This window comes from Pleurodeles waltl, chromosome 5 (genome assembly GCF_031143425.1).
Source record: "Pleurodeles waltl isolate 20211129_DDA chromosome 5, aPleWal1.hap1.20221129, whole genome shotgun sequence".
NCBI lineage: Eukaryota > Metazoa > Chordata > Amphibia > Caudata > Salamandridae > Pleurodeles > Pleurodeles waltl.
The window spans coordinates 268,594,166-268,621,510 of record NC_090444.1 but is presented as its reverse complement, the minus strand read 5'-3'; the positions used below and the strand labels follow the sequence as shown (position 1 = coordinate 268,621,510).

The window sequence follows — 27,345 nt, the reverse complement described above, 5'->3', positions numbered from 1 at the left end:
AAAGGCATGACGTATGCATGCCTTTTACTAATCAAATCAAGCAAATTTTAAAAGGCAAGCCCACAAACCAAACAAACTGATGGGTGTGGTTACAAGCCCATAGTGAGATAACAGGGATGCTCAACCCTAAAAATTACCACAAAAATAAGCTACACTAATAAAATAAACATGTACAAATGTTAAAGATGGTCTAGCGTGGTAGCTGACTGAAATCCCATGTTGAGAAAAAAGTCAAGATAACATGAGAAGTCGTCCTGGGCAAACGTGGATAAACTAGCGGCCTGATCACAAAGTTAAGTTACACTTTTGAGTAAGTTTACACTTTGTAGCAAGTTTACTGCGATGAGTGTAAACTCATTACAAAAGTGTAAATTACATGTCTCCACCCCCCAAGAGTAATGCAATTGGCTTACTCTTGTGTGGGTGGGTGACGTCCTTCCCTCAACCCCTTCCTGACTCTCCCTCAACCCCACTTACCCCTCCCTAGTCACATTCCCTTTTACAGTATTTCTGCCACTTTCCTCACCCACTCCCTTGTGTTTCTCCCACATTTACAACTAAAATCTATACGGACACATGACAAGACTACACTGTTGGGGTGGAGAACTCCGCACATGTAAGTAGAGGCAAAACTTACACTTTGTAGTCCATTTTGTATTAGTAAAAAAACATACTACGAAGGGCAGTTTGTGAATCAGGGCCAATGTATTTAAGTAACTTGATAATGTCAAAAAGAAAGTGATTGGTTTTGCAGTATAAGAGCAGCTGCCTTCTGTCATTTATACACCTAGCAACAAGTGAATGTACATGTTGTATGATGTGATTAGCGCAGATGCGCATATTACCTTTTTCGCCAGTTGATTCACACTTTTGGAGTTTCATCTTGATGGGAATATGACAAACATTTTTTCACAACTTTTTCTTATGCACAACTTCATAATATCATGCATGGCTGATGTAAAATGTACTATCTGCTGTAAGCATATCATAGGGCTTGCTCGCAAACTGATACATAACTTGGTATATGAGACTTTCTCAGACGCTACCCTCTTTCTTTTTTTCGTATTTGTTCAAGCATTGGGCTTAAAAATCCATAATCGTATGAAATCACGTACATTAAAAAATTTGCATAGAACTAAGGGGGTCATTATGAACACGGCGGTGTAACATTGTTTCCGCCTGCTTGCCCAGCAGAATGCAGGGTCGGGCCATTGCCAGCGGCTCCACATGGAGCCGCCATCAATACCGCTATGCGGCAGGTGCAGCAGCACCCGTCGCGCAGATCACTGCCCGTAAATCGGGCAGTGACCTGCGCGACGGGGCACTGCACGGGGGCCCCTGCATTGCCCATGCCAAGTGCATGGGCAGTGCAGGGGCCCCCAGGTGGGCCCCAGAGCACCCCTTCCGCCAGCCTTTCCCTTGTGGGGGAACCTGCCAGGGAAAGGCTGGAGGAAAAGGGACCATTATCCGGAGCGCTGCCCTCTCGGATAATGATTTCTGCCATTGTCAGGCCGCCTGTCGGCGGTAGCCTGGCGGTGGTGGAAGGCCGTCTGTGGCGGTCCCCACAGTCTTCATTATTTGGCAGCTGAGAACGTCATGCCGATGGCGGTCATTACCGCTGCCACCGGCATGGCAGTCTCAGCCACCAATGTTCATAATGAGGGCCTAAGTTTTTATCTTAAAAGAGAGTCTCAAAAGAACTGACCAACGAGATATTGGTTATTTATGTATTGCTTATTGATAAGAAGTACTTAAGTGATTTTCAATAGCATATGAAGCAATAAAAAGTGGTGAAGTATCCAAAATGTCTAGTAGTATGGAGATATCCACATATGAGCTGTGCTTTAATCCTTTTTTGGTGGTATCTTTTTGCTGTTTACAGTCTATATTGTGGCACAATTAAATATTGGGAAGAATATTTCACTGCCCTGCAAGGGTCTCCCCACCACTGCATGCCTTTAAATATTTGTTCATAAAGACGATAGCTTTAAGTTCGGAGTCACAAATCCAGTGGGGTAATTCGAGGCTTGTTCCGGTGACCTTAAAGTGGATCATTAATACATGTGAATCACCACGAATATCCTAGAGAGATCTGTGGATACTAACCCTGGAGATTTCCTAATGATTTGCCCACCTACAGTCATCTATATTCATAAGGGGTGTTTTGGTGTTATTAACTGACTGATACTTATTCTACATAAACATGGTATATGTGAGCGAGTGTGGAGGGTGTTAAAAATTACTACATTACCTACATCTCTTAAAAGAGATTAGGTTGACCATGGAAAATACATGTTTTAAGGATCTGGAGATAATTGTGCCGAAGGTGCTAAGAAAGGTTTCGGAGGGGCAGATCGCTCAGTGATCAACTTTAGATTAATAGTAGTTCTAAAAATATTATCTCTCATTATCGCTATCTTGGGGAAAAAGAGGTTGCTATCTTTTTACACAGCTACGGTGATGGACAGATTTCAGGATCTTAAAAGGTTAGCTGGGTAAGTTTAAGCATAACCTAGAATAGTCCTTTGAGACTGTTTATACTATATGGGATTCAGGTAAAGATGCATTCTTGTTTATACGTCATGAGCCATTCAGGGCTGTAGAGAGGTTAATGTATAGATTTCTTTATGAAACTTTCTCCACTTGGTTCATAATTATTAGCAGATTCCCCCTCTGGGAAAATTATCTGTAAATCATCAAGCACTAGTTTGATGAACTATCTCATAGCACAGCTTGTAAAATTGGCAATGGTATCCTTGAGTAAGTGGAGACTGAAGAGGTCAGCTATCAATTGGATTAGTGATGAAAACAGTTTAACTACTTTGGGTTTCCTTCACACGCTGCAAATGTACAAAATATTTAGTTTCAGTTCAGTAATGGATTGCTTAGCAATAAGGAACAAAGCATGAATTTATGTTCTAAGTAGATCAAAGTTAGGAGAGGTGTAAAGTGACTATGCCAATCAGTGAGTTGAGGTTCTATTTGGACACAGCTTTAAAGCCAAAACAGATACAGTTTGCTATGTGGTGGAAATATATGTGGCTTATTTAATCTATATAGTAACTCTGTTTTTCTGATTTGATCCTGGGCATAAACGAGCTTATCACGTGGACACACTGGATCCAGGAAACTATTTCTATTATTGTTGATACCCAACTGGAAACCAACATTAACCATTCTCGTGATTTATTTTAATGAAGAAGTATTGTTTTAGATCTGTATGAGATACAAAATACAATATAATTTGTTTCTATATTAATGAAAAGGTCACTGTTTTTAATTGCCCAGGGCAGTCAATGCTAAGTGTGGCACATATAAAAATAGTGAAAGTGCTCAGCTAGGTAGTGCACAAACTGTGCTACTACATCTATTCCTACTGCAGAAATATGCATTTGTTTAAAAACAAGACATGTGCAAAGTTGGAACAATTGTTAACACAGGCACTGCAAACAATGCCAGGCAGCATGGGGGCTTATTATAAATCCACAGACGGCGGTGACGTTTTGGTTTTCATCAGATACTTGTGTGGACATCTGGACAAAAGGGGTGCTGATCTGTTTCAGCAGTAGACAGAACACTTTTGAACAAACAAACACCACAGATTTTTATAGGATGTTTCAACCAGAAACAAAACTTTTTCTAAAACTTCGGAGGTCGATTCAGTTAATTGCGTCTACAGATTCATCAATGACTAACAATAAATGCTTATTGTTTACCTTCCACAGTGAGCTACGTAAGCCTAGTGCATGGAGTCCTGCACCAGTAGTACTCAATATTAGGTATACCCAGTATTCTCTTGCCTGCATTCCAGCTTAAGGCGTTCATAGTGGCAGAGCAGTCCATGGTCTACCAATCAGGAATGATGGCAGGACCGGCGGGGGAAGTAAACCTTTTTTTGTATTTGCGTATGGAGTGTATTATGACTTTCTTATAATGCATAATGAACTGTATACAAATTTCTCTATACTAATTAATATAGACATATTTCATACAGTTCATACTGAACACATTCATTTTTTTAAACTCAGTTTGACATAAAAAGTGTTATTAGTATAATGGAACTCATATATTTTTAAGGAATAAAAACTTTAATAGTCATTAATGGGATTAAGTAACATTTATTTCCGAAAGTGGTGTATGCAGGGATTGAGGACAACATAATTTTTATTCCAAACACAAATGAAGGTGCTATACATTAAATTCATATATTCAGTCGGTAACCTCAAAATATCCTTTTCTTGGCATATTTTGTTTTTATTCTTGAGGCAGAAAAACTATAAGGAACGGAGACAAACCCAGTAGGGAATAAAATGACTACAGAAGCAGGAAAGCTTGCCTTCTTTTGACATAATGATAATACTACCACGGTCCAGCTTTTAGTGGGCAGCTGGCCACACCACTAAAAGCCTATGCAACAATTGGTAGCAATTAGCACACACACTGTCAGTGTGTACCCGGACAGAATAGACGGAGACCGAAATCCGAACTAACCCATAACCCGCCATTCCTCAAGGCTAGCATGGTAAATGCTTGAATAATTGCAGTTGTGATGTCCATGCTCTACCAGTTTAGAGCCTTACTTTTTAGGAGATTTTAACAAGGCACTCAGAGAGGAAAATAAAATGACACCTTATGAAATTGCATGATGCTTATTTTAAGCCAAAGTAATTTAGAGATTTTTAGAACCTAGCTGAACTGCAACTGGTACTTATTTTATAAGTGGAAAGATGAAGAAAAGTCTACATGTAGATGAAAATGTCTACACATGTGCCTGCATTCAATACATAAAGAACTCTAAACTCACATAAGAATTCACTTTATAAAATGTGAGTGTTTTCTTTTTTTTTTTTACAACAGATGCAAACAAAATATAAAAACGAAGAAATAAAAATTGAGTAATGACAAATGTCTTCTACGCCCAAACGGATGATAAGAACAGAATAGTTCTCAAAATCTTATATTTTGTTTCAGACTAGATATAAATAGTAATAGTCTTCTCTGTTACGTAATTTTCTTCTAAACAGTGTTGAATTTGCTGAATGAGAAACCAAAAGAAACAGAAAGAGGCATTGGTTGTATGAGTTCTGCAAATAATGGCTGATAACATACCAATAGATGTAACCTCTGTAATCTACATGTCGGGGAAAGAATGCTTGAAGCATCAGAAACTTCCCATTTTCTCCATTCATCCATCGTTGCACCACTTCAGTGTTTTATACAAATTAGTCACACAGCAGTAAAGCAGGTGTCATCCCCAACCTACCGAACTAAGGGCCAGATGTATCAAAGGGTTTTACCCATTCTGTGTCAATGAGAAAATGCTTTGGTACATATGGCCCTAAGTAGAGTAACCCGAAAACATAATGTTCCTTCTTTTAACTACAAGGATTAACATGCTTCAAATCCAGACATATTCTGCCATTACCCAGTTTCTTTGGAAGGGGTAGCCTCCTGACCTTTAACAATCAATTAAAGCATCAGCAACAGTGCCAGACTCTCCTCCCTGAAAGACATCAGACATAGATCTTGAGCATGTTTCTGGGGTAGGTGACACCTGAAAAGCAGACTGATGTTGTGGAAAGCAGACCTCAATGTGGTACGGATTCTTTACCAATGGGCCACACAATCTAAAGTGGAAAAAATAAGCAGTGGATAGAGTGTCCCAGGAGTGTGCTTGACAGACAAAGTATATTTCTGAGCTAGATTTCCCAGTGTTGACGTGAGACGCAGACACTGGGATCCTAGCTTAGGAGGTGAGCTGGAGCCCAACTGTTTAATGGTAAAGATGAAGCTATGCTAAGTAGTGATTAACTAATGGCCCTGAAAGGCTTACCTCTTTACAAGTGAGAAAAAACTTTCTTACCTACTAATCATGCTGGGATTGGTACAGAGGCATAGCAGTAAAACTGTAGCCGTTTCCACACAATGTTAACCTTAATACTACCCGTTAATTCTACCACAATCTTGAGCTGTCTTCCAGATAGAGCTTATGTAATTTAACCTGGGAAAATGTTAACAGACACAACAATAGTGACTTAAAATTCAGTATTCCTCTATGGTTTTGGATTAGTTGTAGGTGAGAGAGAGGGAGATAGTCTGCCTCATGAAACCAGTGCAAACCAATCACTAAATGCACAAAACATACCTCTTTTCTCACAGTCAAAACTTTTTCTTCCTCAGTCTCATATGGGCTATGCGAGGGTTCTGAAGTAACTGATTTCATATGCATTTATGTAAATGATCTGAAAAAATGGTTACACTATTACAATGTCATCCACCTTAAAAGGATGTATCGTTTCTGTCAATTCTTGAACTCTATAACTGAAAGAGATTCTCTCTCCATTCTATTTCCACTTTATTAGGTATGGCCTGAAGAGTGCCTGATATAGTCTGCAAATCAACAAAGCACACATTTGCACCTCAGTCCACAATTCATATGAGATTTTTCATACTTGGCACTGGTATAGGTTGTGATACATAGAGAACATTTCCACTAAGCACCACTCCCCTTTTTCAACATGCCCATTCTATCTTAAACATCACCTCGGGAAACAAATGATGAAAAATGGCTGAACAGAAGTACATCAAATTTGTCATGAAAGTAGAACTTTACTCAAGGAAAAATCTTTCCTTTGAGTAAATATGTTCATGTAGTTTTAAAGAAATTAGCATGTAATGCTTTTTTGTGGGCTTAAAGGGTTAAAATTAGAGATCTATGTTCGTCTGCAAGCCCAGTTTCGTTTCACCCCATGAACACTATGGGGGTCATTACAGCTTTGGTGGGTGGCCGCCAATGCGGCCACACTCCTGCGGTGCCCATTTGGACATCCCCGCTGGGCCGGCGGGCAGAAACCAAGTTTCCGCCCGCCAGCCCAGCGGGGATGTGGGCCGCAACATGGGAGCCGGCTCCAAATGGGTGCGATGCAGACAGTGAAAAGCCGCATGGGGCCCTGTCAGGGGGCCCCTGCACTGCCCATGCCAGTGGCATGGGCAGTGCAGGGGCCCCCAGGGGCCCCATGACTCCCCGTACCGCCAGCCTTTTCCTGGCGGCTCATACCACCAGAAAAAGGCTGGCGGTCGGGGACTCGTAATCCCCTGGGCAGCGCTGCCCAGGTGGATTATCACCGCTGGGGCAAATCTGGCGGAATACCGCCGGCTCCGGCGGTTTGACCGCGGCGTTTCCACCGCAGTCATAATGGGCCAGGAAGCACCGCCAGCCTGTTGGCAGTGCTTCCGTCATTTTAGCCCTGGTGGTCTGGTACCGCCAGGGTCAAAATGACCCCCAAAATGTAAATAACATTTGATTAAACAACAGAGCTTATTTTCCCATTGTTCATTTAGGTACGGTGAACATAGAACAATATGATTGGCTGGCTGCAGCTTGAGGGAAAAATCTATTTGTCTGCCATGATAGGAATCTGGTACTCAGTCCCTGCTCCCTGGAAAAACAAGTCAAAAGTAAGATTAAATGGCACATAGTGTTGGATAGCATATATGCCCCAAACTTGTGCCTTGGCAAATATTTTTCTTCCTTAACAAGGAAGTTGGCAGACTGCCACCCAATGGATTCTAGGAGGGTACTTTAATAGTGTCCTAGACACAACACTGAATAGAACTGTTCATCTCGTCCCACCAGGCTCCTCCAGTAGCTCATGCTAGAGACAAACAATTCATTAGATAAATACTAATTCTAATCGCCAACACAGAATATATACACTAGACTTGACCAGTTAGCCCCATTGGGCGGCAGGCTGTGTTTCTAGAGGTGGAATACAAACCTAAAATAGTCTCCTATCATAACCAAATAGAGGTGTTGCTACAATGCGGCTAGATTGTCTCTCCCATCCCCACCTGGCTCATGCAGATCATGATGCTATAGGACCTCTCCAATGCTTCAAATATAATGAGAGTACAGCTTCCTCCTCACTACCTGATAGGAAGCTTTTAGAGTTTCCATAAGGAGGTTATGCATCCAAACCACAGGAGGCACGTAAAGAGCTGTTGGATACATTGCACACAATAGAAAGCAATTTCCCCAGCAGGGAAACAAAAACAAATGTATGCGAGGAGCACCTAGAATCACTCCCTGTGAAATGCAATCTATATAGACAAATTGCGATGTCTCAATCATGTCTCTTATAGCACAAAGACTCATGCTAAAGGGGGCAAAGCTAGTAGGCTGCTACAGTGAATAATCAGACACCCTTATTTCCACTACGCACTTGGATTGGCAAAGCCACCTAGTACATATACAGGATGAAATCATTGAGGCCTTTTTACAATATTATCAACCCTTGAATCATTATGTAATCCACCACTTGATCTAACCTGTACAGACCCTTTTAGGACAGAGACAGCTCCCCCACTTGGCCCTTTGATTTACAGGCTACATTTAATGCACCTATATTTGAGCGGGAAATCAAGGGCATGCTCCACAAGATGGCAACAGGGACGGTCCCAGGCACTGAATTTTACTCCACCTTTTCATCTCAGCTGGGGCCCGGAGTAGTCGCTTTGTTCACTAGCTCGTTTGAGGATGGACATTTGCCCTCCCCTTCCCAACCGGTGAGGCTCTTATTGCTTCTTTTCCTAAACCAGAAAGCTATTCTTCTGATATGGCATAATATCACCCCACCCTCTCTGAACTTCCAAGCCATGTCCACATTGACAATTGTGGCTTTATCCCAGGGTGCAGCACTTCCCTCAACATCCAACACCTATTCTCCATCTTTGATTATGCACCCACACATCATCCTATTTCTGTTTAAATCCATTAACTGGGGTTATATGTACTCGTCATGAGTAAGTACAGCTTTGGGAGACATGTTATTAACTGGGTTACGATTTTGTATACCCTCCTCACAGACAGAGTCAAAACGGATCACAGTATTTCTGCCCCATTCACTAACCATCAAGGCACGTGACGGGTGCCCCATCTCCCTTGCTCTTCATGCTTGCAATTGAACATCTGGAGGAAATAGTCCGAAGGGAAGCAGCTGACTTTTTTCAATGGCTGGAGCGATACAGTTAATTTCACTCTATGCGGAAGGCCTGTTCATTTATATCAAAGATGTGCTGGCTAATCTGAACAGGATAGAAGCAGTGTTGTAGCAATTCTACTTAGTCCTTGGGCTCAAAATAAAGTGGGATAATGCATGTGTCTTCCCCTTGTGTCCCAGTACTGTCCGAGAATGCTCAAAGTGGGTTTGAATGCCCTAAGGTGGGCCCCGGATTACTTTAAATATCTTAGAGTAAAGCTATACCACTCTGAAAGGGATACTATAGAGGGCAACCTGGACTCAGCTGTACGCTCTTGAATGTTCTGATAGTATGCTTGCTTGAAAAAAGCTACGGTATTCCATTTACATTTTCTATCGCAGGATTTTTTTGTTCTTGATTTTCAAAGAGCGCGTCTTTTCTTTTATGATCATTTTAATCTGAGATTTAAATGAGAAGATAGGGTGGAAATGTATCCCCCCAAATGCAAACATTTATTGCAGGGGAGGAATGCTGTTCTAAAGTCTTTGACCAAGAGAATGAGACCTGGTTGGAAGACAGTACAAATAAAATGCAGATTCCAGGGTTTACTCTGCTTGATCATCAAAACTGTATTCAGAACTTGGAGTCTAAAGCACACATAATTATTGTTTCTACTTTGTATTTCATCCATAAGTATCCATACTATCTCAATGCTATCCACCTCTTTATACATATGAAATTGGCTGATAAATTTAATCCGGCAGATACCGAACCATTAATTTGTACAAACAATCCTAAAAAGTAGTAGTGAGGATGTGACAGTTGAAAGACGAAGAGCCTCATCACACGACTGGCGGTCCTAGGACCACCTGCCTTGCGGTAGCAGTTGGACAGCCGTGGCTGTCCCCACCAGGATCAAAGCTCCCAATAGGGTGACCGTAATTTTGGTTGTAGTCTGCGCTGCCTGGCTGATTAGAACCTTGTTATCCACTTGCCTTTTCATGGTGGTTTCCCTCCATGAAAAGGCTGGTGGCGAACAAGTGCTGGGGGCCACGCTGCCCAGCACCATCGGAATGCGCACTGTTTGCTTTGCATTCCGAGGGTACTGGTCGCCCTCCTCTGTGCCACGAGATAGCACTCAGCTACTTTAAGGGAGCCGAGTAATATCTTGTAGCACTGTTCCCGGTCTGACCAGCAGGAATGATCAGTTACAATATTTTCGCCAGTAAGACCGGCGAGAACATTGTAATAGGGCAGGGGGAACGCCACCGCCATGACGATGGTGTCTTTCCCACAAGTTTGCAGGTTCCGCATGTGGACCGCCAAACTCATAATGAGGCCAAGAACATGGACTTCAAAATGCTGCCCACAATATTGAGGATTAAAATACTGACTTCACATACTATTAATGTAAAGTACAAGATTATCAACCACAAAAAATATTGTAGATCAAAATACAGACGTTGCCTTAGTAAGTTTATATTTTATACTTCAAATGTAATAAATTTACAAAAACATAAATGAAATAAAAGCATGTTAACATTAATTTCCATTAATTTGATGAGTTTTAAACTGTTTATATTCATACAAATATGTGTAATCTTAAAATACCTTTAGAAATGATGTACGTTTTAAATTCAGAAATTATAATAAATGGGGGGTGTGACTTGAGGGCGCTGAAGATGGAGAGCTGTGTCTGTGGCTCCTGGCTCCCGTCAGATATAATCTAGAAGGGGGTATCCAGAGACCATGGTGGTAATTGAAAATTGAGGTATGAGCACGGAATGTATTGAGAACAATTGACAAGCTTCTCCTCAACATTTCCCAAACTCTGTCCCCAATCTTTTGGATATTGCTCCATTCCTGATTGCATATTGGTCGCCATTTTGTCTGAGTGGCCTGTGAATTTTCATCTCGGCGGCTTGTATTCACTGAGGCGGCATGATAACAGACACAAGACATTATCTGTGGTGGCAAGATAACAGACACAAGAAATGTAGGCACGTGTGAACTAAGGAGGCAAGATAACGTGCACTAGGCATGTATTAACAAGGTGGCAAGATAACAGGCACAAGACATATTAACCAAAGCAGCATAATAACAGGAAAAAGGTGTCTATTAACTGACGTGGCAAGATAACCTGCACAAGCATTTATGGACTGAGGTAACAGTATTGGTAACAGATGATGTGCAGATGAAAACATTTTAGAGATTACAAACTTATTTAGCACAACACTCAAGTCCTTTAACACTTCATTGAGGTACTATGGTGGAGTTGTGACATTGAGGTTCTTTCATATCTTTATCAAGATTCATATTGCGGTCAGATAAATAATCATATCAGGGCTCAGATATTGTTACTTTTTTGAAGTCCAATATTCCAGAAATTGTCGGCATGCCTGAAAGCTATGTTCTAAATATTCAGCAAGTTCATCGATTGGACTAAATTATCAAAATCGTAGCCTAACAACAAGCCTCGAGGTATTGCTGTTCTTTTTATACAATTTACTGACCTCATGGAAGTCGTGTTAGCCGCTCAGCAATGTAGGCAATTGTTATGGCTGAGTCAACAAGGCTGTTTTTCTCAAGCTGTATCTAGATCTGCAGCAAACAGAAGGAATAAATTCTTAGGCTTGCGCCGACTTCATGATCCATGAACGCAAGATATGGTTTAATACATGCCTGCTTGTTCAAAGTTACTTATAAGGACAAGACTATAGCTTTCAAACATCCAAGTCATCTGCACGAAGTTTTATGGCTACATGAAGGATAAGTGATGGATACTGGAAAAACACAAGGCATCATTACAAGGCTGGCAGTCTTGAGACTGCCAGCATTGTGGTGGCGATGGCACCGCCACACTCCTGGCGGTCCGACCGCCACATTATGACCCTGGCGAACTGCCAGGACACGGCCACCCCTACCAGGAACATGGTTCCCAGCAGGGTGGCAGCAGTCGGAGTCATGATCAGCCATGACGGTGCTGAGTTCAGCCAAGGTCACTGTTGTTGCACCGTTTCCACTGGGCTGACTAGCGGAAACCTCATATATCTGAGGTTTCGCCTGTCAGACCAGAGAAAAACTTGTAATCAGCCTGGGGGGAGACCTCCAACTTCGTGGTGGTCTCCCCTCCATGGGGCTGGTGGGACGACGGTTGGCCTGCCAACCTCCCAATGAGGCCCATAGTTCTCTTCTTCTTCATATTTAGTCTTCATGTATTATTTGTTCACTTAATGGAGTGATGTTGCATGTTGGTTTTCTTGCATGTTTGTTTTTCTATACAACTAATTTATTAACTGCTTTCTTTCCTTTTGCAGAACCCTTCCTGTTGTCATATCACCCCATACATCGTATACGTTCTTCGGTGCTTATGTGGAATACCTGCATTATTACTTCTCTATTGTCCTTGTCAGGTAAGTTTATTCTTTCATGGATTTTACATGGCACTAATCTTTCTTTATTTACAAAATCTCATTGTATTTCATATCCTCCTTTGCTCATCTAAGATCATATCTTCATTTCTTGTAAAAGTAACTTCTCCTCATATACTTCTGCTGTGGGACAGGGAATTATGGTTGGAGCATGTCTTCGCTATCCTGTCTAAGCCACCACATTTACAATAATGTTCTATTACTCTTAAGTACAGTCATATGGCTGAAATCTTTCGACTTCTTACCATCTCTATATCAACAAACTGGGATTTGGTCAGAAATCTAACCCTCTCTTTCTTTGGTTTTCTTTCTCTTCTTATGCTTTGGTACATCATCACTATTTATTCTATTGTACCTTATGCTATTCTCCTTTTGCTTTATGTTCCTGTAAACAAGTTACATTGAATGAATTACTGTAACATGTAAGCAAAAAAACTAAGTATCCAGCAAGGATAGATATGTATTAATTATCTAAGCAAAAACCTTAATTTTTGCTGAAAAATAATTTTTTTATTCAAATTAAATAAATTAGATCCTAAAGTCCAAGTATGAAGAGATACGCAGAGTTAGCTGAGCCGCGATGAAGCCGGCGAGTTGGATATCGGGCTATAATGCTGTGATTCAGTCACAATCCCATTCTGCTAGCACCTCGTGGTTATAACCAAGGCACTGTTGCTTTTTGTCCTGAGGAGGCCATATGTGATAAGGCCGAAACGCGTCGACTATATCAAACGAAGGAGTGGCTCTTGGAATTTTGAATAAGACTGAATAATTCGGGGAATGGATTGAACTTTCATCTCAGTGAATAATTGCCTTCACAACATAGGATATTTCCTTCCCACAACAGTCACTACCTGGAAATATGACTGCTTACCACTAGATGGTTCAGCAGTTCTTCTTTTTATGTATCACGTGCTCTTGTTTTTGTTTTTGTTCTTGTACTTGTTTTTACATGTGTTATGGTTATGTACAGGCGATACTTGGACTTTAGGATCTAATTTATTTAATTTGAATAAAGAAATTATTTTTCAGCAAAAAATTCAGGTTTTTGCTTAGATAATTAATACATATCTATCCTTGCTGGATACTTTGTTTTTTTGCTTTCTCTTTGTCCCCTATCCAGTCTGGTTACAGGGACCGCCCCTTTTTTGGTGTATATTACTGTAACATGTAGCCCAATAATGTCATAAGAAGTATTTGTTTCCTGTCATGAAATGTTAAGGGTATGTGTAACCTAATTAAATGCCGAAGGATTCTTACTGAGCTTTCCAAATTACAATGTAATATTGCTTCGTTGCAAAAATACATCTTTTAGATAAGGACATTAATTTTCTCAGGAAAAGTTGAGTTGGCCATGTATTCCATTCTTCTGCCATATGGAAAAAATGAAGTCATAGTACTTTAAAAAAAAAATCTAAAGTTAGATATAGACAAAGTTGAATCTGACAATGGACATAAAATAAAACAATGTTGATTTTGTTTATTTTCAATATTTATGGTCCTAACAGGGCAGGTTTATTATTTTGGGAATGAACATCTCATAAATTAATGTTCTGTGTTCCATTGATGTTATTTAGAGGTCACATCTGCGACCCCTGGATTGACCCTCGTGAACCCTGGCACTGATTTTGTGACCCCTGCCCTCAGAGGTGGCAGAATCAGTCCCAGGAACACATAGGCAGCTTGTCCTAAGTCCTTACGGTTGTCGGCTTGGGCTCCACTCAGTTTTCTCTCACCTTTTTACTACGCTTATAGTGAAAAATGTTTCATTATTCACTATTGGTGTACTAAAAAATGATTAACAATTAGCTGGAATATGACCTTCCCTAGCAGCTGAGGTAAGCAAAAAAGTGCTTTTAAATGAATGTTGTGTGTGTGATTGCAGGTTAGTGTGTCTTTACATGAGAGAGTGTGTAAGTGTGAATGTGTCTGTAAATGTGTGCATTTGTAAGCATGTAAGTATGAGTGAAATTGAAGTTCAAAGGGTGTGTGATGTCATTTGCACTACACCTGGAATTTTGGTGAATAGATGTTCATGCGGTGTTCATACTCATCTAATTATGGGAGGGAATTGAAAGCAAATTATGGATCCCGTATTGAACAGATGGGAAACAGTTAAATATATTCTCAATAAATCACAGAATACTTCCAGAGAATTGGTTGATGCCTGGAGGATTTGTAATACAGATGTGATGGAATACACTTTTTATTCACCGGCTCATCATAGTGAGAGTATAATTGACTGTTTAATTTTAGAAAATACCTTCATCAATCCTTAGCGGACACCCATATTGGTTCTATCCTCATTCCAGATCGCGCCCAAGTTATAGTTGAGTTGGATATTAATATGGGGTACAAAAATGTAATCATTGGCATTTTATTAACTTATTATTAGGGGATGGAAATTTCACTGAATTTGCCACCGAGTGTGTTTTCAACATTAGCCCCCAAGACTAAGAATTCAATTTTATCTGGTATTCATTTAAAGCTACTGAACATGGATTTATTAATGACTATGTAGCTAAATAAGGAAGCAAAACAAGAAGCCATTACTTTATTACAGCTCATCAAAACATTATGGCACATCTCCTCTAAAACAAAAATACACTAGCTTGCCTCACTCAGGCCAAACTTAAATTTAATCATGCCACTATGGAGGAACCCAATGTCACTCTGCTGAAAGTCAATACAAAATATTATGATGATCACAACAGAACCGGTAAACTACTTGAAGTCAAACAGCAATATACAATAGAATCTCACAGAGACATACAATTCACAAAAAATCTTGTTTTACAGATTTCTATTACAAGCATTATACTCTAGAGCATGTTTGGATACAGATGCTTTAGATGCGTCCTATAATACCATTCCACGAATAAAGGACATTCTACCTGATTTATCACCTTTAGTAAAAAAAAAGAAATAGCACAGTTTAAGAAATATCCAATGCCATTTCTGTCCTTCCCAAGGGCAAAGCTCCTGGCTCAGATGGTTTTTAAGTTACAAATTCTTACTCAGTATTCCCATATTCTTGCCTCTACATTACTGACGTTATTTCAATGTTTTACTATTAAGAAGGAATCCTGAGGTACTTTCTCTGATGCCACTTTGTGCCTCAACCCTTAAAATATAAAGACCACCCAAATTGTCAAAATTATCGACCAATGTTTTGGAATAATATGAATTGCAAAATATACGCAAGTTACTGGCTATGCATCTTTAAAATGTTATACCTCATTTAGTGGGCACTGAACAATCAGGCTTTATCAAAGGTTTATTACAGACAATTCTAAAACTCTTCTGAACATCATTCATAGTGCTTCACAATTAACTGATCTTGTTGCAGTCAAATCTCTAGATGCAGAAAAAGCCTTTCATCATGCCAAGAGGTTTCATGTTCATGGCGTTGCATTGGCACGGTTTTGGCCTCAAACTTCTAAGATGTATTAACAATCTATATTCTTCTCCTAAAACCTTTGTTTTTTGTAAATGGAGCTCAATATTTATATTTTTCACTTAAATAAGGCACACAACAAAATTGCCCCTATCTCCATTATTTTTTTATTTTACCTTCTGAACCTTTTTGTGAAAAGATATGTAGGATTCCTGATTTTTTGGGATATAAGTATAATGAAACTGAAATAAAATGTACAACTTAGGGTGATGACATATTACTATACATAGCTAAACCATCTTTCTCTGTCCCTGCCTTTATTGAGATTTTAAGATCTTTCTCTGCTGTGTCTGCATACAAATTGCATGTGGATAAAATGGAAATATTGCCACTGAATAAATATTGTTTTAAAAATATGTTTAAGGATGCAGGGTTTATGTGGAACACAAATCAAAATTAATGTATTTGCATTTTACACTCTAATACTATTAAAGATACTATTCTGATCAACTCCAATGCTATTAAACAAAGGGTTAGTTCCCTATTAGAAATATGGTCTCCACTTTTTCCATCCTGGTTGGGTCATCTAGACACAATTAAAATTAGGATATTACCTATTAATAATCTGGCTTGAATAATGCTTCCCATAACATTTCCTATTGTTTTTTTTTATAAATCCGCTGATGCAATACTTTCCGAATTTCTGCAACAGAATAAAAAGGATTGAATTTCTCTTTCTATGCTTCAATACTCCAAAACTGACGGAAGAGTCAACTTTAATTATAAAAGCTGAGTGGTATTTTTTTTTTTTAAAGTAAACAGATATAGGCTCTAATGTCTGCTAAGCGCCCTACTACACAAATGTGTGGCAACAGCTGAAATTGTCATTTATATGTCCCTTCAATTTTAAAGATTGTGTACTTTTATCACAAAAAACAAAACTTATTTCTAGCTAATGTCAATTATTGAAGATTACTGGCTCACCCTTTTCTTATAAATAATCATTCAAATCACTAAGCTCTAGTCCACTGCCAAATTAGGTCTAGTACCAATGTTAAGCATGCTAATTGTATTTTATAATTGAAAAAAATAGGGATCATATATATTTGTTAATTATTCACTGATTACCTTTTGGTTGCCCTTTCACAAGTTCAAAACTAAATTTAGGGTTCCTGATGCTTTCTACTTTATACAGGGGTTATAAAGCTATTGAATCCCTTCTCCTCCCATACAGTTCATTCACCTCTCTGCCCGTTTCTTTTCCTCTCTTTAGATTTGCCTTTCTCATTCCTGTGCTGGTCTTGTGCCACTTTGGTGACCTTTCACAGTACTTGTATCCTCTTTTGTGACTCAGTTTTTTCTGCCTCTCTTGTGACTTTTTGTGTCTCTCTCCAGATGAGATGGATTGGGTTCCAAAATTCATTCCACTTCAAGAGCTGCAGGTACTACACAAACCTTATATTTCTTTCACAACAAATTGTTTTTCACCCTTTGCTCGCTTTCCAAAATGAAGCTTCTCCCTCATAATAAATGTTGGTCCTGTTGTGCTGGTAATAATGGTATTACGAATATTATCAATTTGGTACCAAGGGCCTCATTTCAACCCTGGCGGTCGGAAGGCCGCCAGGGCCGTGGTGGCAGTCTCACCACCGACGTGCCAGCGATGAAGACTGCCACATTACGAGTGTGGCAGTTTGGCCTCTGCCAAACTGCCACATCCCTGCTGGTACCGCCAGGGCGGTAAGACCGCCGGGCCGGAGGACAGCACCTCCGGGCCACCTGTCCACTGAAGACCATCGGCAGAATTAGGAGTCACCTATCTGCCAGGGTTTTCGCGGCAGTAGCACCACCACAAAATCCTTGCCGGAAAGGCTGCCAGCGACAGGAAATACCTTTCCTGTCGCTGGCAGACAACTTCCCCCACCCCTCTCCAAGACAGCACCCCCTTCCCCAACCCCCTTCCAAGACAGCACCCCCATCCCACCCTCCCCGCTCACACAGACCCACATGCACCCTGCATGCACACTTTCACCAACACGCATACCTACACGCATTCACCAACACGCATACCTACACACATTCACCAACATGCATACCTACACGCATTCACCAACACGCATACCTACACGCATTCACTTGCACCAACAGACACGCATTCACACAAACATACCGACACACACTCACTTCAACAATCACACATGCATACACACTTACATTCACACACTCATACACAACACCCCCTCCCTCATCCCCCCTCCCCTTTCGGGCGATTGACTTACCTTGTCAGGCGAAGAGGTCGTCCGCCAGGGAAAGGGAACAAGCGCTTTCACCGCCGCCAGCGCCCCGCCACCAGGACACCGCCACGCTGTATTACTGCTCGTAATACGGTGGGCAGAGTCCTTTTGGTGTGGCGGTGACGGCTGTGGAACCGCCTCTGTGCTGCCGACTGCCAGCACGACTGCTGAAGTATTTCCGCCCAAATTGTGGTGTAAATCCTTCAGTACTTGTAATAGCCCGCGGCTTCTGCAGTCTGTGTAAAAGACCACTGAAGTAAAAATGACCACCCAAGTTTGGAGTAAAATTTCAGACATTTTACACATTCAAACCCCTTTTGATATAATGCATAATTTTCTTGGTAGTCTTTCCCCTATTTGGGAATCAAATCATCTAGTTGGTTAATTTGTAGATTTTTCTTCCTACTATAGATATTGCTTTACAGCTCATAACATTACATTTAAGGACATAAGAGATGTGTAGTGTAATGTATTGTAACATGGATTTGTAGAGTGGGAATTTGTCACCCATGAGGGTATCCAGGTGCTGAGTAGGTGCAGGTAGGTTCAGGCTAGGCAAGCAGGTTCAGTTGAAGAGCGAGTGATGCTGAGTGGGGGTTCCTAGTTTGTTGGTGGAAGTGTAGTTGGTGGTGGAAGTATGTGGGGCCCAAGTTGTAAAGTGCCTTGTAGGTGTGAGAGAGATATAACTTTTCTTAAATGGTGAAATATGAGCTGTTATCGTGACTTGATACATCCGTTGTAAACTCTATAAAAGTGACTCCCAAAAGCAGAAATTTATGGTAATCCTTGACTCTGTTTTCAGCCAGGTGTGTTAATCATCAGAATGTCCTTGCTGAAGTACAAAATGTTTCTTAGTAATTAGTAATAAACTCCTTGTCTATTGTTCTTCTTTTTTCAACTGCAACACAAAAGAATTGCCAAGGTGCTTTCCTTTCTTATCTTCTCCACACCTTTTCTTCTTTTCCTTGTTCTGTGCCTGATAAACAAAAACATGTAAAATGCCCTCTTCTTTACAGATAGAGTAGATGTAGTCCTTTTTTGGGTATATTCTTTTGTGTTTATAGGTTAAGGAATTATTACTTGCTTACATTGCCTGTTGAAATTTCTCCTTTACTTATGTAATGTTAATTACAATAAAGCATTTTAAACAGAAACAAAAAAAAAAGGAATTAAAATGCATGTATTAAACAAACATTTATTAAATAACTAACAGTTTATAATAAATAACAAATCATAGTATAAACATGCATGCTTATTAATTCTTAATTTATGTAAAAAACAAACTATATCATTATTAAACCATTATTAATAAAATGCTAAAATAAATTAGTAAAATTTATATAGATACAACACTAAAATATATAACTAGGTTTATAATACAAAACTATTTGAGAACAATATTTTAGAAATATATAACATTGCTACCCTCAAAATGACTAAAATAATATTAATAGAAATAGAAAATAGAAACAAAATTAAAAAACAAAACAGAATTATAGAACTACACTACTGTAAAAACAATTCTACAATCATTTTTAAAAGTACATGTATTTTTGGGCAGAGTAATAAAATATACTATTATGAGTCCAATTTAACAGACACTGAGTAAAATATGTATGCGAGAGTGTTAAATATACTATTTGAACTGCAATCCAACAAACATTACAAAAAGGGCATACATTAGAGGGGGTGAAATCTACTATTGTACATCCAATCTAACAAACTTTACGAAAAATACAAATGTCTGTGTTGTAATGGATACTATTATAACTCCAGTCCACCAAACACTGAGGAAAGAGCATACAATTGGTGGGGCGGAGGGGGAGGGGTCATATGTGCTATTCTAGCTCCAGTCTAACAAACACTGAGAATCAGATTTACTATTCTAACTCCAGCAATGCTAGGGAGAGAGTATACATCGGGGACAGAACAGAGACCAGATTTACTATTTTAAATAGTAAGAAAGAATATATTTAGTGCGATGAAGGTCAGATTTACTATTCTAACTCCAATCTAACAAACAGTGGTGAAGCGTGCATATATTGGGGGTGGTTGAAGGATCAAATTTACAGTCCTAACTCCAGTCTAACAAACACTTTGTATTCAGCATATAATATGGGGTAGGGATGACAATGACCACAACTAAAAAATATTCTCCTTAAAAAAAATATATATTTTTTTTAAATAGAAAAACATTCAAATACATATAATAATTTCTTAAAACTGAATATAGGGGCGTGGTTTGGCCAAGATAGCAGATGGCTGCTTGAACTTTAGGCTCCGCATGCCAGAGGGTCCTAAGAGGCGGCAACAGGGCTCCTGAGACCGTGAAGGGCCAGGCTTGTCACCGTATTTGCTGCTGTGTCCTGGGAAGACATTCAGGCTGCTGCTGCGCCACCTGAGGAACGGGGGCTCCAATTTCCCGGCTGTCCCAACAACTACTACACAGTCGGGCCTCCGACACAAAGACCTTGACTGGCTCACCTCCTTCCTCTCCAAAAGAACCCAAAGAGTTCCCCTCCCTCCATTCTGGTCTAAAGCCACCAAGACCATATGTGGAGTCCACCAAGGATCCTCACTCAGCCCCACCCTCTTCAATATCTACATGGCTCCGCTCGCCAGCATCGTCCGCCCCCACAGCCTCCACATCATTTCATACGCCGACGACACCCAGCTCATCCTATCTGTCACGAGGAACCCATCTACTGCCAAGAACAACCTCCACGCCGGACTTCTCGCCATCGTTAGCTGGATGACAGCAAGCCACCTCAAACTGAAGTCAGGAAAAACCGAGATCATCATCTTCGGACCCAACAAGACAGCATGGAACGACTCATGGTGGCCTGCCACCCTGGGACCACCCTAAATTCCACCACCCACGCACACAATCTCGGCATCATACTAGACTCGTCTCTCTCCATGACTGAACTAATCCACGCTATATCATCCTCCTGCTTCAACACCCTCTGCATGCTACCCAAGACCTTCAAGTGGATTCCAATAGAAACCAGAAAAACTGTCACCCACGCCCTCGTCAGCAGCAGACTGGACTACGGCAACGCCCTCTACGCAGGGACCACAGCCAAGCTTCAGAGAAAACTCCAGCGCATTCAAAACGCTGCTGTACGTCTCATCCTCAACCTCCCTCGCCACGAGCACATCTCCACCCACCTCAGATCCCTACACTGGCTGCCCATCAACAAAAGGATTGTCTTCAAAATCCTAATCCACGCTCATAAAGCCCTCCAAGATATCGGACCGGCCTACCTCAACGAACGAATCAACTTCCACATCCCGACCTGCCAGCTCCGCTCTTCCGACCTCGCCCTCGCAACAGTTCCCCGCATCCAACGCACCACCTCCGGCAGCAGATCCTTCTCCCACCTCGCCGCCAAAACCTGTAACTTCCTCCCCACCAACCTACGCAAGACCCAGGACTTCCTAACTTTCAGAAAGTGCCTCAAAACCTGAGCAGTAACACACCTCCCCCCCAAACCCCCAGCGCCTTGAGACCTTAACGGGTGAGTAGCGCGGTTAAGAAATTTGATTGATTGATTGATTGACCACACCTGGAGCAACGGCCTGCTGCAACAGAAGGGGCTGTGCACCCCACGTCTTGAACAGGAGCGACCCGAGAGCCCTCCCTGATGCTGCACGCCCCTGCCAACACCCAACTACTGAAGAGGGGCCTATGCCCTGCACCTGCCTGACTGCCTTGTTGCTGGACCCCTGGGCAACTACACACAGCCTGAAGTCACCGAGTGGTGCCCTTGTCCTCACCTCCTGGTCACCCCATGCTTCCGGACATCGGAAGAGCTGGCCTCTCATCCACCTTTCAGCCGTGTGGACCGACCCCCAACTGATGCGTGCATTGGTGGACCCACCAACAGCAACAACAACAGGGCACCTGACCCCATCTATGTTGAAGTAAGGCAGCAGTTCCTGCTCCCCCCACTCATCCCAGCAATGCTAGAGGCCACCCCTGCACCAGAGGCTGTCCTCACAGAACTGTACTGCTCCACCGCCACGGATAACTTGTGCTCCTATAGCCTTCTCACACTGGGGTGGTCCTGGTCGTCTTAGTGTAGCTCTCTTCCTCCCTTGGATTCTTGACACTGCACAATACCTCTCCCCCATCACTTGCCACACAGACTCCCTCTGGTTATGGGGGCATGTGAACCACTCTGGTTTTCTTAGCACTGCCACACTGCCTGGGAGCCACACACATCTCCTGCTGGTGACCCAGACTTGCCTGCCACCAGTAAGGAAACCTACACGCTCTGCTCGCCTGCAATGGTGATAGGATACCCATGAACGGGCTACTCAGTTGGGAGGTCTGACAGTACTTTGTGGGATGCCCACCTCTGGAGAGGCCTACACTTGGTCATCCATCCAGCTGCTCCCCGCACACTTGGCACACGGTGAGGGTCAGATATCGACCAAGGGGCAGGTTGGCCCCCCCACCTCACCTGGGGGCTTGAGATAGACCCTCTCATGCAACCATGCTCCAGTGATGCTCTCTGGCAAGCCCTCTGCAGGTCCTCTCGGTGACTGCTCTTCTCAGAGGCCATTGCTCAGCATTGACCTATGGCTGCCTCACAGACCTCACCTGCAATGGAGACCCACTCCAGCACCTACCTGGCTAACATAAGAATCGATAATGGAACGCTTCCTGCAGGAAGTCACAACAGTTGGCCGTCGACTGGGAGGCTAGGACACTAAAATCTCCGCTCTCGGGCCTGAGACCAAATCCATCTGCACCAATATAGCCAACTTCCAGGACAGAGTGGAGCAGAGACTTATGGCTGTGGAAGACAGTCTCAACACTGTCCCGGACAGTGACCGAGAGCTTTCATACCTATGGGATAAGCTTACTCACTTGGAGGACCGGAGCCACAGGGACAATGTCTGTTTCTCCGACTTACCAGGGTGTGTAGAAGGAGTGAATGTCAAGGACTTTCTCAAAGGCCTCCTACTCTTGCTTGTTGGACTCACCATTGCCTTTCCATTGGAGCTCCAATGGGTCCAACACCTTGGTCCCACGCGCCAGGCTGCACCAGAGCGAACACGCCCTAATATAGCGTGCTTCCTCCATCACAAACAGATGCGGCAACTCTTGACTGTGGTCGGACCCATGGCCGTATGACTACGAAGATTACGCAATCCGTATAGCTGCTGATTTCTCACAGGAGACCAAAGATAGGCGGAAGGCACTTCTGGCGCTTCGACCCCGGCTCCGCAAGATGGACATAAAATTCAGACTGCTCAAACCTGCCTAAATGTGGACCATGAAGGATGTCAGATTCAAGGATTTCTACGACCCAGATGCCCTATGTCTCTTCTTGAACGGTCTCACAGAATAAGACATGAACCCCGCTATAGCAGATTCAGAGACTGTCCCCACCTGTCCCCCAGCCCGCCTGCTGTGACTGTGCACAGTTTCACTGGTGCCCTGATGACACGCACAAAAGAAGCAGAGATGTGGAAAGGCCAGCCAGATTGCAAGAAGATAGGAACATGCCTCTCAAGGTGATGACAGACATCATGGATGACCATTGCCGGGACAAATCCCTGATTGAACCCCATCACCCAGTCGCCTGAACTGTACTCTTCACTGTGATGACTACTGCCCGCTTGCAGTGACTGCCCAGGGCCAGACCCTGGGCCTTTAAGTCCCAGAAGGCTAAGTAATTTGTTTAAAATTTGCATTTGTATAATTTTTCTATGCACCATTTCCCTCGGCTTTACGTTTAACACATGCCTTTATATCTTTGCATCTCACCATGCTCTTTGCTGCAAAAACTTTTCCATATCTATGAGCATGCATACCTCCATATTGTTCTCTCTTTTAATATTCCAATGACATTCTACATGGCTCTGTCATGTTTTATGATGCTATATGCTGGTCCTCACTGCCTGAAATGTTTTGTTCCTGCTTTGCCCCTGGCTGGTGCCAGTATACGTCAGGCTCCCATGGAGTCTCCCCTCCCCCTTATGGCACCCGCCTTTTGGCACAAGGGCCCTCCCTTTTTTCCCCCTATGGGATGACACGACTTGGCCTGCCTGGCTCTCCTGTTACACGCCGACCTCTCCCCAAAGCCAGCTGTTGTCATTACTTCTTCTTGACAACTTAATTCCCTGCCCTTCCCCTTGGGGCTTCTGGTGTGCTGGTACTTCAAACCTAGACCCGCGGTTCACAGTTTCTGACCCTCCCTGGGGTGCACCCTTGGCTTAGATTCAGAATACCTCCTCTCCCTTGCCTCCCTTCTCTCATCCCTCCATTGAATTGACCACCCCTGATACCCTGCACCCGCACTGATGCCATCTCTCACCCTCAGACTTCCTTCTTCACGTGCTGTCTCCTGGAATGTCCATGGTCTGATGTATTATATCAAGTGCCAGAAGGTGCTCTCCTATTTACCATCAAAGTGGGTGGACGTGGCTCTGCTACAGGAGACCCCCACCTCTCCCATCTGAAGTCTAAAACACTGCACAGTGACTGGGTGGGGAGGGTAATCCATAGCAGCTGTCTGCCATCAGAGGTAGCAGATCAAAGCCCCACCAGGAAATGTGGAGCAGAAATCCTTATTCATAGGTCCTCCCTTTCTTGCCACCTTCCTTAAGTCTTGGCCAGACCCATCTGGTTGCTACATTTTCACCAAACTGAAGGTGGGAGAACAGACGATCTGCGCTGGCTCCGTGTATGCCCCCGTAGGTATTAGCACCCTTTTTTGCTTCAGCTCACCCGCCTTCTCATGGAGATTGGGGCCTCCCACTTCTCACTGGGGGGGGGCTGCAAACTGGGGCAGCACACAGTACTGGACCGCACCAGCACCCTGGATGTAGCCAATAATGCAGCTACAGCCATCCTGGCAGACCTACTCGCTGATCATGGCCTGGTGGACCACTGGCACCTCATGCACCCGGAAGACCGGGGATACACCTTTTTATCCCCAGTGCTTGGTACCCAGTCCAGGCTGGACTACTTCCTGGTTTCCCATCGTGTAGAGACTCCCAGATACAAGAGGCAGTGATCTCCGACCACTCCCCTGTTCTGCTCTCCTTGGACCTCAGTCTTGTCTCGCCAGGTGGGATGCCGTGGCACCTGAATGTGTCCTGATACTGCACACTCTGCTCAGGTTGCAAGTCTCCATGTACCTGGAGGACAACAAGGGGTCAGTGGCCTCCCACGGAGGAGTGTGGGCAGCAGCGAAGGCACCCATCCGTGGGCAATTCATGAGGGATACTGCCCTGGCCAATGCTCAGAGGGCGGTGTGCCAAAAGGACCTGGAGGGCGAAATTGTGACCCTCACATACCTTTACACAGTGCAACCCTTCATAGCCACTCACAGCCATCTGGAAAAAGCCTGAATGGACCTCAATGCTCTGTTCACATCCAAAGCTGAATATGTGCTTAAGAGGCTTGAAGGCTGGCAATTTGAACAGGGTGAAAAGGCCCAACTCTGCAAACAGGAGGCATCGCTTGCCATCCCCGCCATACAGTCGACAGGCGGCATGCTTCTCACTCACCCGCAAGATATTGTTAACAAATTTGTGTGTTTCTACTGGACCCTCTATACCTCAGAATAGGCGGATGACCCAGATACCTTGAAGTCCTCCTTTGCTGGCATCCGCCTCCCTAGAGTCAGCAAGTCTGGAAGGGAACTGCTTGCTGGGGAGATCAGCAAAAATGAAATTTCACAGGTAATCTCTGACCTACCCTATCATAAGACCTCCGGGAAGGATGGCTTCCCTGCAGAGTTTTACAAGTGGGCAGGCAGAGATGTTGTTGATTCCCTCTACAATGCCTTCCGGAAGCCAGATCAGTCAGGCTCCCTAGGCGCAATCTCAAATAGAGCAGTGATAGCAGTTCTCCCCAGACGAGGGAGGGGCCCCCTAATTTGCAGGAGCTACAGGACCATCTCCCTCCTTAACGGGGACATCAAGATACTAGCAAATGCGCTGCCAACCCTCCTCCGCAAGGTGATCCTGTCACTGATCCACCACATCCAGGTGGGATTTGTCCCTGGCCTCTCCTCCAGGAATCACCTCTGTACCCTTGCCCATGCCCCAAGGATGGCCAAAGACCAACATATCAAAGCCTCCACCCTCTCACTGTATCCTGAGAAGGCATTCAACGGGATTGACTAGGAGTACTTTTTCACAACCCTGCACCAGCTTGGCCTGGGGGGATAGCTTCATAGCTAAAGTCTGCTTGCTTTATGACTCCCTTATCGCACAGGTGAACTGCAGTGGCTTCCTATCCGACCCCTTCCCAATTCGCAGGGGGACCTGGCAGGGGTGCCCATTGTGGACCCTGCTATTCCTCTTGGCTATGGAGCCCCTTGCAGCCTCCCTGCGCCAGTCCCCATTCATATCTGGGGTCCCTGTCCCAGGAGGCAAGTTCATTGTACTTCTATGCAGATGATATACTTCTGACCCTCATGGACCTTCCCTGCTCTCTTCCGGCCTTGATGGGCACCATTAACGACTTTGTAATACTGTCGGGCTACCAAGTAAACTGGGACAAAAGCAAGGAATTGCCCATATCATGCATAACCACTATTGTAATGATATTCGGGTACCCCTTTCATTGGAAGCCCTCACACCTCAAGTATCTGGGGATTCTTGTCAATCAAGGCATGGACTGCATGGTGGCTGACAATCTTAACCCCCTGATCACCTGCATGAAACTGGACTTTGAAAAAAGGTCACACCTTGGGGTTTCAATGTGTGGATGTTGACGCCACCTAGTTTCACCTAAGTCCTTGGTATGATCCACCTGCTGGCTCCATTATCCATACTTCGGTCTATTGATAAATGGACCGAAGTCACCCCACCGCTCCTCAAAACACCCTACTCATACAATACCCCAGCAAATCCCACAACACAAATTTGAAATTTAATACATAAACAATAATAATAATTACAAAACGCAATTAACAGAAATGAGCATAAAATTGGAAAAGCCATTTCCAATCTATCCCCCAATGTACCCACCACCCAAAAAAATATAAATAACAATAATATTTTACAAAATATTAATTTCAGAATAACATATATAACAAAATAAAAGAATAAAACAATACAGTAAAACACCATAATAAAAAAACTATATTAACGTAAACAATATTTTCAACATCAATGTAATATTAAAGCTATTAAACAGTATATACAAGTAGCACCAGTAAAGTGGGAAACTACCATAGTAATCAGTACTTCTTTCACTAATTCCCTTGAGTTT

General features: G+C 42.8%; 1 protein-coding gene across 2 annotated transcripts in view; it reads right to left on the bottom strand.

Moving 5' to 3' along the window:
* Positions 1-27,345, bottom strand: part of CAMKMT (calmodulin-lysine N-methyltransferase) — a 1,452,342-nt gene that overhangs the window by 274,686 nt on the left and 1,150,311 nt on the right. The gene's annotated exons all lie outside the window — the stretch shown is intronic.